This window comes from Ictalurus furcatus, chromosome 24 (assembly GCF_023375685.1).
Source record: "Ictalurus furcatus strain D&B chromosome 24, Billie_1.0, whole genome shotgun sequence".
Lineage (NCBI taxonomy): Eukaryota > Metazoa > Chordata > Actinopteri > Siluriformes > Ictaluridae > Ictalurus > Ictalurus furcatus.
The window spans coordinates 18,673,802-18,687,444 of NC_071278.1; the positions used below are offsets into that span (position 1 = coordinate 18,673,802).

General features: G+C 38.7%; 1 protein-coding gene across 2 annotated transcripts in view; it reads right to left on the bottom strand.

Annotated features, from left to right (window-relative positions):
- The window catches only part of hpca (hippocalcin), a 41,418-nt gene extending 28,565 nt beyond the window's left edge, over positions 1-12,853 (bottom strand). Inside the window, exon 1 of one of the 2 annotated variants that reach the window (XM_053612585.1) lies at positions 12,358-12,853. The gene's annotated coding sequence lies outside the window, so the exon portion shown is untranslated. Of the gene's footprint in view, positions 1-3,473; positions 4,662-12,357 lie in introns of those variants that run through there. The other variant, XM_053612586.1, reaches the window with a different exon arrangement.
- Between the last annotated feature and the right edge of the window lie 790 nt (positions 12,854-13,643).

Below are 13,643 nucleotides of genomic sequence, written 5' to 3' on the forward strand. Positions count from 1 at the left end.
GGCCGAACTATTCCATGTCTGGTGGTTAGTACACCAGTGTCTTCTTTCTTTTTCCAGGACATTCCAAATTGTTGTACTGGTATGTCCAATGCTTGTGCAACGGCTCCGATTTCCCCTCTTTTCTCAGGTTCAAAATGGCTTGCTTTTCTACCACAGACAGCTCCTTTTTAACAACAAATGCAGTCTTCACAGGCAAAACCAAGGGCGCAAACCAAGAGTAGATGTTGAGAGCTATTAATTATTTAAATACGCAGTCTAACAGGGAACACCTGGGCAGTTTCAATTATGTTCCAATATTTGTGATCACTTGTAAAATGGGTGGGTTCAAACAAAAGGTGCATCGTTCAGTTATGCATTGTGCAAGTTCTTTGACACATCTAGGTGCAAATATCAGCAAATGAAAACTGAAATTCTGATCAATCATCTCAAATTTATCTTTTGACCTCACACCCACATGTCTTCAGTGTATAGCAAAAAACAAACAAATTGGCTTTATCCTTCCCATTCTTTCAAAGGGGACTGTATATTTGCCAAAGGCCTGAGTCATTGCATCCAGTCTCTTTGTTTGCCCTTTAAATTGTCTATTTATGTAGCCTAAATGACAGCAGGTCTCAGTATGTGTGTTGCTGAATCTATATATGGAAGCCCTCCAGTAAGGAGGAAGATCAGATTTGATATGATTCATATAGCTCATAACTATATCTTCACAAATATCTTAGCCAGTTAGCTAAAATGACCTAGCCTGACAGAATTTCTGAGAATAATTTTGTCATATTCATAAACGTCCATAGTGTACACTGTTAATGCTAGTCAGATAGTTAGCATGAGGTAACCTGACTGGATTTCTAACAGGATGTTTATTCCTGCTTTTTATTCATAAAAGTTTGCAATTCTCACTGCTAAGGCTAACCTACAACCTAACATTAACTATTCTGTCAGAATTTCTAAGCAATATTTAGAAATGTTAATAATCTTCACTAACATGATTTAAAGTCATAATCTTCGCTAATGTTAAGTAGCTTGCATGAGCTAACCTGACAGGATTTGTGACAGGAGCTTTTTAGTATTCAATAATGTTCATCATCCTCACTCAAGCCAAGTAGCTAAAATAAGCTAACAGGATTTCCAAGTCATATTTATAAACATTCATACTCTTCACCGCCAACACTAGTCTACTACGAGCCAAGTTCATAATCTATACTAATGCTAGCCACATAAGCAAGGAACTAACTTGATTTGTGACAGCATTTCTAAACAGTATTCATAAATGATAATACTCTTGACTGCATCATTAGCCAAGTAGCCAAAATGAGCGAAGATGACAGGAAATTTGTGAGGAATTCTCTCTCGTTATCTGCTTTTGGAGTTTTGCAGGTGTAAATTCCACTGATTAGTATTTAGCTGACAGCTCTCAATGTACCAGCTTGCAATTAGGACACAATCAGCATTCCGCAGCAATGCTGATCTTATTAGTGAGGCAGCTGATCAAGTTTATCGGCAATCAGCTCGCAAACCATCTGCCAGTCAATAACAGTAATACAGCAACTTTTTTTTTACTTAGATGTGGCAATAGAAATAGCTGTGCACACAATCCTATGTTAAAAAAAAAAAAAAAAAAGTAAATAGTTTTATACCTGAAGATTCTAATATGCCATATTGCCATAAGCACAAGCAAATTACGCAAAGTAATGGATGATGGCTGTCTTCTGCAGAAGCTTCATTTGTTCTCTTGGGTATGTCATGTCACAGTAAAAGGCAACACAACGCATGTGTGGCAGTTATTTATCATTTCATCAATAAGCCTTTTTCATTTTATCATTAACGTAGTCCGTGTACAGCTGAAGAGGTAAGCTCTGAGGCAGGGTGAGCGGTTCTGACTCACCACTATTTCAGTCAGAACAATTTATCAGTAAAGAGCAGTCCAATTGTTTTTTCCAAGTCCAGCGCTGTATGACTCAGCCTGTGACGATGTACCTGAACTTACATTTTGTTCTTGTTGTTTTTTCAATTCCTTGAATTATTCCATTAACCCATTGCAACTCTGTCATATTTTTCAAGGAAACATTAAAGATATTTGTTGATGATGGACAGCTGTGCTTAAATCACCTTGTTTACTTCTGTTGAGATTGAAATCCAATCCACAATCAGCACAATCACAGCATCTAATCTCAGCTGTGGAATCAGCGTATTCCTTTCCGTTTTGAATTCTCTACACAAAAGGCTTGGCAGACTCAGAGGACTCTCTAGCGTACCTCATGTGCTGGGGGCAAGTGGTACACAGGTCAAGGACAACAGACCTCTCACTTCCCCAGGCTCTTATTTAAACGAAACTCCGGTGCCCAGCCCCTACAGGACGGACTCGCAGGGCCACCCCGCCCCTGGTCTGACACACTAACATCGCCTCGAGCCATGGCGGTCTGACAAAAAACACTTTTTCCTCACACCTGAAGAAGCACAACTGAGGTGGCAGTCACGCTCTCCACAGAGTGAAATGAAGAGTTATGATAGAAGTTATGATAGAAGCACATAAATTAAGAAGTGGCCCAGATACACTGTGGTCATATTTATAATCATGTATATACCAAGCACCGGTGAAGGTATAATTTTCTATAACACGGCTCTTACAGTAGTGCAGTTTACATTAGTGCCCTAATAAATAATCATTTCTATAGTAAAGGTTCATTCACATTGACTTGTACGATGAAAATGTACATAATCTAAGCCTAATAATAAACACGCAAAACTTGCCGTTATTATACAAATAAAAAGTATGACTGTTTACTGTGTAGTTCTGTATAAATATGTTTATATAACATTTTTGGAAGGAGCCTCAAGTGTCTACACTTTGTAACAGTAGGTTTTCCATCATCTGTAAGTGTCAGACAATTTTGCTCTTTCTGGTTTCTCTGCAGTACGACAAGCTACGTTTTTGTATTATGAACACAAAGAGAAATACAAAAGAGAACCTTGTGAGGGAACAACTATTTAATAGCTGCTATATCTTCAGTAATAACATAAACAACCCTATTTTGCAGGCGGTACACAACATTAAATGTAACTGCAGACTGAAAAGAAAAGTATTATGTGTTTGTAGTCAAATAGCTGAGGTATAAGAGGAATAAAACACTTCAGGACATGCCGTTATTGGAAACTAATCGATCACATCGTTGACCATTTTCCTATAACAGAATGTTATATGTTTGATTCCTTACTTGTCCTCTGCCAGGTATTTAAACAACTTAATCAAAAGTATATATAAAAGTAAATATATAAAGTTCCTTCGCTTAGTAATTATAGCTTTTTTTTTGTTTGGTCTATTTTAAATACAAAACTTTTAAAGAACATTTAGAGACATAGAGACCATTTAGAATTTAGAAAGTTTGCAACATGATGCAATATAAATGCAAAGTGCATAAAAATCCAATAAAGGCTGTACAAATCAAATAAACCGGCTCACACAGAACATTTCTCACCCACTGCAGCACAAATCCGAGGCAGTATTTTTTTCGCCCGCTGGCGTACACAGCTGATTACTTCCCGTCCGTCTGTAACTCCATCCTCCTTAAAAGGAGCACTCAGACTCCAGCTATTTTAGCCTTTGAACCTTCTTGTCCTGTTTTCAATCATGTTTCTGAAGAGAAGCAAGCAAACGTGCTCAGCAAGTGCTGAAATCGGAATGAGCTTAATGACAAACAGTTATTCAGTCGATAAGAGAACAGGCAAGAGAGAGAGAGAGAGAGAGAGTGAGAGAGAGAGAGAGAGAGAGAGAGAGAGTGAGAGTGAGAGAGAGAGAGAGAGCGTGTGTGTGTGAGAGAGAGAGAGCTGAATGATTCAGGAGGCCATCATGGTCACTTTTGGAAATAAGTGCAGTTAATGTGCTTTTTATTTTGAGATAGAACACAATGTCTAATTTTAGTTCAAAGAGGTCATGAAATTAAGCATAGAAACTGAACATGGAGGCTCCCTTTAATAAATGTGAAAAATAACAAGTATGTTGTTTGCTCTTTGTGATCCTTGTATGAAACACAACTACGTATTTCTGCATTTTGTAAATGAAGGAAATAAGATTTGTTTTTACCTAGCCTAAATCAAAATGTTCAGCTTTACAGTGAATAACCCAGCAAGAGTCAAATGCTTATTATAGAAACAATAATACCCACTGTGTTCCTACTCTGTACAGAAGTGTAAAATATCCAACCCAAGGGCTTGGGAAACGGCATGCAACACTAGGGAAAGGAAAATATTTGAGAAAGTATTTTATATGAAACATTATGGAGCCCGCTATCCCATTTCCTGTCTGGATGAGGAGGGTTCTAAAAATACACATCCTCTTTCATCAGAATACAAATTGCCCTCTCAGCAAGATTTTCCCCTTAACCGTTATTGTGCAGTACAGTAGACAGCCTCTGCGCAGGAAGCCTCTCTCATAATCCCCACGTCTGCGATCACATGTTCCACGTCACAATTATTTTGATCAACTTCGAGCGTGTACAGTACAATGCCCTCTTTTCCTCCATGAGCATTTTTGTTCTCCATTGCACTGATTATGTCTTTTATAGTTTCGTTCGTCACATTCTGACTAACTATGTGAAACACTTGTCTGTAAATGCTTCATACTCATGTGTTATGTGATCAAACATGACGGCTCACTGGGTGGCAAAAATCTTTAGACAGTGCAAACAAAAAACTGTTTTGCAATATCATATTTTCTTTGGATTTTTTTCCACCTTTTGTGCCCTTGTTGATTATATTATATTATATTATATTATATTATATTATATATATATATATATATATATATATATATATATATATATATATGCTATACCTTTTTTCCATTGTATTTAATTCTTTATTTATTTATTGCTATTTAGCAAAGAAAACAAATAATCACTGATATAGTGAAGGTTTCTGTAGGAAGATGTTTATACAACATTTTTGGAAGGAGTTTCCATCGTCAACACTTAAGTGATAACGGGAACTAACTAGTTTTTTGCACGTTCAACAACAATAAATATACATATAAATTGACATTATGTCCTTAATAAAAAATAAATGTAATCACAAGCAAATTGATGTGCTATAAAAGAGAGTAATAAGAGAAAGTAATAATAAAAAAAAAGACTGTGCTTGATTTTCCTATAACAGCACACATTATATACACTATATGTATTCCTTTGCATTTCTCTTTTTATTTGTGTTCTCTTTTTGACATGAGAATTATGGGGGGGGGGGGGACCCCTTCAAGTTACTCTACATTAAAGCTGTCCTTTAGGGAAATGCAGCTACACTATAACTATAGTACAGCTACATGCATGGTTGATCTCAGCTTCTGTTCATTTTCCTTCTGTGTGTGTAATAGAAATTTAGCCAGTCATGCCTAAGGACTGACTTTGGGTCACAAAGTGCCTCTAAGTGCATATAAGAAATAGAATCTGTGCATTTATGACAAGCAAAAAATGACAAGAGGGTGATATGACAAAAATGTCATATCATGATACTTGAAGACATTCTCTTTATGTACACAATCTATATTCGTCCATCTTCAGCAAGCGCTTATCCTGGTCAGGGTCATGTTGAATCCAGAGTCTATCCTTGGAACACATCTGTTCAAGGGGACCATAAACACACATATTCACACCTAGGGGGAATTTATCATATCCAAATCCACCTGCATGCATGTTTTTTGGAGGTAGGAGGAAACCGGAGGAAACCCATACAGACGTAGGGGGAACATGTAAAAACTCCACAAAGACAGTAATCCAAGCTCAGGATGAAACTGGGGAACCTGGAGCTCTGCGGCAGCAACACTACTCACTGTGCCACCATGCTATCATCCTCTGTTTTATTTCTGCTAAATAATGTGGCATCTTACTGAGGTCTCATTTTTATGACAATTTATTATTTTGCATTAAAACTCCTTCAAATAGGGAAGCTGTCATAGCTAATACAGTCAATCCCCTTGACTTTTTCTAAAGCACTATAGATATGCACGGTCAGATGTGGTAATCAATATTCCTTTTTCGCATTTTACTCAATCAGCGGGGACGGCCAAGACTGACTTGAGAGGATACTTTGCATTGTTCATTTACGCCGTTTCCATTTGGAAAATGGCTCAGCACGCCGATAAATTGATTTTCATTCTCTGCATTTGTACAAAGAATGATCTCGCTCTGTATCTTCTGAACCCTTTGCATAATTGAAAGCAGAATTTGTTTTTCTAATCTTTCCCAGCTCATCACTACCCACTATTACTTCCTGCTGGTCAAACCATCCCTGAAATCACCTTCCTCTGGTCGAGCATGAGAGGTGCTTTTAATCCCTCATGTGCCTGTGAAATGCCCTTCAAATATACAGAAAGCAGGGCATCTGACTCACTAGAATCCACAGCACAACAACTAATGCCTGAACACCATCGTGTGAACGATGTACTGCTAGCTAAAACAATACAATCTTGCTAAGCAAGTATTAAACCTGACCTCACACATAAATAATCACAGAATAGCAATATAGCCCACAACATGAGTAATGATCAGCTCCATGTAGCATCAGATGTTCTATTTGTACATGTGTGCCCCGACGCATTAGTAATAAAATCCTTCCATTGTATTTAAATATAGAGCACACTTGAAATCTGGGTTTCATTAATGTTCCCAAAACAAAACAAAATTCCTATTTTCCTCCCAGCTTTGAGTCTACATATTTTTTTTCTTACGGCAACACAGAGAGTTCATCAGAATAAACCACAGGCACTGAGAATAATTGCCTTCCTGTCAGTACTCTAATGGACGGCTGAGACCAGTGTTATGGAGTCTTTGGAGAGAGCAAGTGAGAGGCTCTCGGTTGGTGGTAAAGCCCACATCCACCCAATCGCATCCCAGAATACGATATGCATCCGCAATCATGGTTGAGGAAGGCATGGTGGTTCCTTAAGAGACTGATTGCTTAGAGGATTTAAAAGCCTGAAATGGTAACGGGGTAGAGGTCCGCATCAAATTACCCGCTGATGCTTTTTCAACAGTTCCTCAAAACTAGATTTGAGTAAATAAACACAGTCATAAGCGATCAGACTGTCAAGTCGTCTAATTTCAGGTTGTCTAAAGTAGAATAATATCCAGTATTTCATCTTCATATCGAAGTCTGAAATACTCCAAATGCCGGAATTACACTATTGTATCGTGCACCTTATAAACAGGCTGGTGAAAGGTATCACAAGGGGAATTAGGAAGAAAAACAATGAGCTCAGTGAGACTCTTGAAAGGAGTCCGAGTCTGAGGAAAAGCCCCAAAGGGAGATTCATGCCACATGGAACAAATGCTTCATGCATCTACTGCAGGATCCCGTGATGTAAAATGATGCTGTTAATGGGCTCCATGCCAATACTGCAACCCCCGAATTACTGTCATCTTCGATTTGCTCTACCTTCACTTCACTAGACTGACTCCTCAAAGGACAACATGCAGGCAGATGAGACACACAAAGTGCAAATATATTGTGACAACAAACAGCTATTAGATCATCAATTTTTTAAAATACCGATTCACCTCCTACAGCCTCAGAAGCACTTTGCTTGCACAGCTCATGAAGGACTTTTGCTCAGAACGTCCTGTTTCTTTGTTTAGTACACTTCATTTTTGCTATATAATTTTGCTATCTAACTATTGTTACTAAAGTTCAGTGCAGTTACTTCCACAATTCTTCTTATACACTCACCAGCCACTTTATTAGGAACACCTTTTAATCAGCTAATCATGAGGAAGGTGTACAATGCATAAAAACATTCAGATATAGGTCGAGCTTCAGGTATTTTTCACATCAAACTTCAGAATGAGGAAAAACGCGATCTCGGTGACTTTGACCATGGCATGGTTGCAGGTGCCAGACAGGATTGTTTGTGCATTTCAGAAACTGTTGGCCTCCTTGGATTTCCACTGACAACAGCCTATGGAGTTTTTACAGGATGGTGAGAAAAACAAAATAAAAAACATCTAGTGAGAAGCAGTTCTGTGTGCAGAAATGTCTTGCTGATGTGACAGGTCAAAGGAGAATGAAAAGACTGATTCGAGCTGACAAGAAGGCTACAGTATACTCAAATAACTACTCTTTACAGCTGTGGTGATTCAGAAAGCATCTCAAGTCTGCCAAGAACAGGACTCTAAGGCTACAGTGTGCATAGGATCGTCAAAACTAAACAGATGGAGATTGGAAAAAATATGTCACCTGGCCTGTTGAATATCGATTTCTGCTGTGATATACAAATGGTAGGGTCAGAAGTGAATCCATGTACCCAACCTGCCAAGTGTCAACATTTCAGGCTGGTAGTGATGGTGTAATGGTATGGGAAATGTTTTCTTGGCACACATTGAGTCCATTAATACCAATCCAGCATCGAAGTGTTTCTGGTTTTAAAAAAAAATAAAAAACAATTATTAAACCATGTGGGATTTGCCCTGGCAGGGACAGAAGAACTGAAGCAAGTTCTCCAAGAAGCGTGGAGAACCTACCCTCCAAGTTCCTTAGAAAACTACCTAAGATCATTTATGAAGGTTTTGATTCATTTTTTTTCTCCTATTGGTCATTTAACTATTTACTGTTCAATATATAATATGGAAACTTTTAATTTCATTATATTTAAAGGCATCTTTGCTTTACAAAATGTATAAAGAGGGTACAGAATACATGTGTAGATTTCACTTTGCATTTTGTGTGAATGACATACAGTACATCCAATGAACGACTCCTACAGAATCACGTTGACATTAATATTTTTGTAATTACAGCATTCATTTGGCAGTTATTTAAAAATAGCTATATAACATGTCTAAAGAATTATCAGCAATTTCACACTGAAGTAAGTGTGCGCAGGTTTGTGTTCGTTCTACCATTTTTATAAAAAGTTACAACGATTAGGATCAGGGCCGGAGTTATCACGGTTATAACGTCATATGAAGTCAAACGAAATCCAACCACATTGCCTTCACCCATTTACCCGATAATGCATCTGCAATCCATTATGGTTATGTCAGAGACATGCAAGAGATTGATTGCTTAAAGGATCTGAATGCACTAAACAGTAACCAGGGCAGAGGTCTGCATCATTATGCATCAAATTATGCACTGATGTTTTCTTCCACAGATACTCAAAACTAGATTTGGCTGAAGAAATACAGTCAAGCAACAAGATTTAGTCTATTTTGTATCAAGGCATCAGGTTGTCTAATTTTTAGCAGAGAAATATGATGTTTCTTGTTTATCCAAAAAACAAAAAAAAAATTAATATTACCATAATTTTAACACTAACAAAAGTTAAGGTTAGCATTAGAGAAGTTGTTAGCATGTATGACTTTTGTATGAAATTGGACAAAATCCTTTCATATTGTTCAATTTAATCCAAATTTTTGGTTCAAATTTTTTATGAGATCAGGTCGTCTAAAACATGTTGTTCCTGCTTGTGTGCTGCAGTAAGGATCAAATAAAGTGTTCTAGTCACAGTTTCAGCTTAAATCATAGTATAATGATCCTATAGCGATGGTCAGTGTTGTTCAATAAGATATACAAAGTGTAATTTGTGCACTGGATGTTGCCTGTCTGTCACCCTGGTGTCTGCCAACCTCAGGAAGGACCGACTGAGTATGCTTGTGGTTGGAGCTAGGACTGGGTGGAGATGGGGGCGGGAGAGTCATATTTCGGTAGAGCTTTTGCTTTCCCTGCTTAATGCGCATTTCAAATGAAAAGGGAAAAAAAATAAGTCAACACAATGTATAATATACTTAATCCAGCGGTTCTCAGACCTTTTGCACCCAGGGACCCCTTTAACTGTCAGATAAATTATTCGACCCACACAGTATAGATTTATTTCATGAACATTAAACGTGTACAGTAATATTCCCTCTATTCATTGGAGCCATAGAGCTTTTCTATTTCTAAACTTTCCACCAACGGAACACACTAGGTCCAAGCTGACGTTATTTACAGGTTACTTGTTTTTGAGTTATGGAGGTTTGGATTAAACCCATTCAATCAAGTCGCAGATCATCCAGCTATGCTTCGCTAACCCCACTTTGAAAACCATTTCTGTAGTCAACACCATACAGACATACTGCTGGGTTTGCTTAGCATATTTACATACGTTAATAGTGGGTTATTGACTTCTAAATCTTGAAGCTATTTTGAGAAAACATTACTTACTTCTGGTTTATTTGTGTGTATTTGTACAACATTTGAAGCATTAATTAATGATAACATAATTCTGAACCAGTACACACATTCGTGTTTTTTAATTAAAAACTAACAAACAAACAACAAAACTCAGTATTTCATTCCTGCTAACCTTTCGTTTAGTCCACAACCTTTACAGAAAAGTCACACCGAACCTGAATTTTCACATGATTCACATGTGAAATGCACACATGCTTTTTAGACACGTTATATTTCATGTTTTTCGAATATAGCACGTTAGGTTTTATTTTCATGTGATGTTTACATGATTCATTCATTTTCACACCTGAACACATATTATTCACATGATGACCCGCATGTGTTTAACTTGAAGTCGCATTTTCAGGGAAATGTTCTCTCTGGGTTCTCTGGTTTCCTCCCAGATCGTAAAAACACACTTGTAGTCAGCTTGGTTAAGCTACTGTAAGAGAGTGTGTGTGTGTGTGTGTGTGTGTGTGTGTGTGTGTGTGTGTGTGTTTGTGCAGGGGTGTCTGATGTATTAGGGATGCTAGGGACATGTCCCTACCAATATCCAGCGACTACTGAATTGTCCCTAGCAACCATTTTGATCAAACAATTAAAATGCATTTATATATATATATATTATATATATATATATATATATAAAAAAATTACTGTTGTTTGTCGGTGTCTTGTGATTTTCATTTTTAAAAATTTATTCAACCTTTATTTAACCAGGAAAAGTCTCACTGAGATTAAGAATCATTTTACACGAGCGTCCTGGCCAAGACAGGCAGGAAGACACCGTCCTTATACCAACAGTTCTGTTCTGTGCACGAAAATACAGGACAAATCAACCGTCTCTCATACTGATTCAGGGACAGTGCATTTTTTTAAATGCGTGACAATCCCGTATTTCCAGGATGACGGGCAAGCCTAAACGTTAGTTTGTGTGTGTATGTGTGTGTGTGTGTGTGTGTGTGTGTGTGTGTATACTTTGACTTTGTGTATACTTTGCTCCTAATGCCAACCTCTCTTTTTTGGCCACCATCCTGACTCAAATTAGCCTAACTGCCAAACACACACACACACACACACACACACACACACACACACACACACTAGGAGCTACTTCACAACAAGTCAAAGTGCAAGTCACTTAAAAGATTTTCACAATTTCTAATGTGTAGCGTGAACAATAATGGCAATAATACTACTTAACTAAGCCATACATGTTTTTCCTCAGTGTTCATGTGACATGCATCAATGTGTTATTTTGTCAGGTCAGGTGACAGAAGCAGTCCTGCCGGGTCGTATCTCAGACAGAGCAGGAAGAGAGGCAGGTGGACAGGCAGGGTGACAGGTGAGGTCAAACGATGATGTGGTGATATGTTAGTAGTGAGATTCAGTACTGTGATATATGTTAGGCTGATGTACTGTATGGTTCATCCGTGTATGTGTGTTTGAAATGAAAGCTTTAAATAGCCATGTGTTGTTTTATGTCCCAACTGATGTTAAAATCAAACCTACGCCCTTTTGTGTGTGTGTGTGTGTGTGTGTGTGTGTGTGTGTGGTGCCATGTGATGGACTGGAATCCCATCAAGGGTGTATTCCTGCCTCTGGGATAGACTCCAGATCCCCCACAACCCTCACCATGACAAACCCCTTACTTTAGATCAATCAATCAATCAATAAAAGGATGAAACTCAGGGCATTACATGGTGAAATCCACCTGTTCATTTCCTGTGATTCACATAATAACGTGGGAAAACATACGATCAGGTGAAATATTACCTCTCCATATCATCTTTCTGCAAGGGAATGTTTCATTCACAAATTAGTGGTCAGTGGGATCAAGTGAGCTCAACATGAAGCAACCTCCACCCCTAATCTTCTTATCTGAGACTACAGGCTACAGTGAGGGTTACACTGGTGCAACATCACTGGGACGTTTTATTTACTGATTGATTTTCTTCACCAGGACTGCTGAGTAGGGCAGAAAATAGCACTTATCCAGCGCGTTACAGAGCTCGTAGAGGATGGTGCTTATTCAAAAACAGCACAGAAACCCAGCGCAAACACAACAGAGCAGAAGGGAGGCGCGCGCCGTCGTTAACAATTTAACACCGATATCAATACTGCAGATGAAGAGGAAGCCTCAGTGCCTCGGTTACTCACCGCGTCCGACTACGACTGGATTCCTCCTCGGCGTGCTGATCTGTGCAAAGCTTGGGTTTTGTTTTGTTTCTTTGTCGCGGTGTCCTTATGAAGTGCCTCAGTGCCGCCCTGATCCTCGCACCATGTTACCACCGGGACCCGCCGCTTGTACCGGAGAGGAGAAGAGAAGAGGAGAGGAGAGGAGAGGAGAGGAGAGATGAGAGAGAGGAGAAGGAGCTCGGCTGAACACATGCTACTGGACGAGCGCATTTAAAGCAGGGGTGGGGGAGTGCAGGGGGCAGGACTACACAGGCCCTTTAATAGGATGTCCAGTTTCCCATAAGTGTAAAATACCAGTCCAGGTTTAAAGAAGGCAAAAGAGACCAAGAGCACACTAAGGGGTGTCATGTTTTAATTAAGGTGCATGCACAAATGATTAGATTTGCTGCATAATGACATTACAGATTTGGCTTTGTAGTTGCTTATCTCATCTTCAACAATATGCAAATGACTGGAAAGGGATGTGGTCTCATTTGCATAATATAATGCATTAATATCAACGTGATTTAAATGTAATCATCCTTTTTAAATTCAAATTTTTTTTTAATTTTTAAGTTTTATTTTTTTTTTAAGTTGTTAATAAAAACAAATACCCCAACACATGATGCATTTGTGAAATCCTCAACCTGTTCACTACTTAGATTTGAAGGGAAAATCCATCCTTCTGTATTCTGTACAGCAAAGCTTACACAGGGTCGCGGGGAGCCTGGAGAATACCCCGGGGCACTCGGGGACACCCTGGACCAGGGGGGAGGGGGAGGCAATTTTCGAGATGCCAATCAGCCTACAGTGCATGTGTGATGAGGCGTGTTGGTAAGGGCTCTGTGCATAAGAAATGATGGCTCAGCCACAATAGCACCTCGGTGCAATGATGTTTATGTACAGTGTGTTTATTTACAGTGGTGATACAAACAGTCCCAAAAATCCCCCCCCCCCCCAAAAAAAAAAGAGAGAGAGAATTGCACAAACCCCAAAAAAAGAAACAAAAAAGAACTAAATAGAAAAAAAAAAAGTATGTTATATATTATACATATATACACATGGATCCTTCTACACAAGGATTACTATTATAAACTTCATTTGCAAATCTACTCCTAAATTCTGTGGACTGGGGGAGGTAACCGGAGTACCCAGTGGAAACCCCCGAAGCACAAGGACAACATGGAAACTCCATGCATACAAAGTGTAGGCGGGAATCGAACCCCCAGCTCTGAAGGTGCGAGGCAGGACGGGATGAAAACATTGTT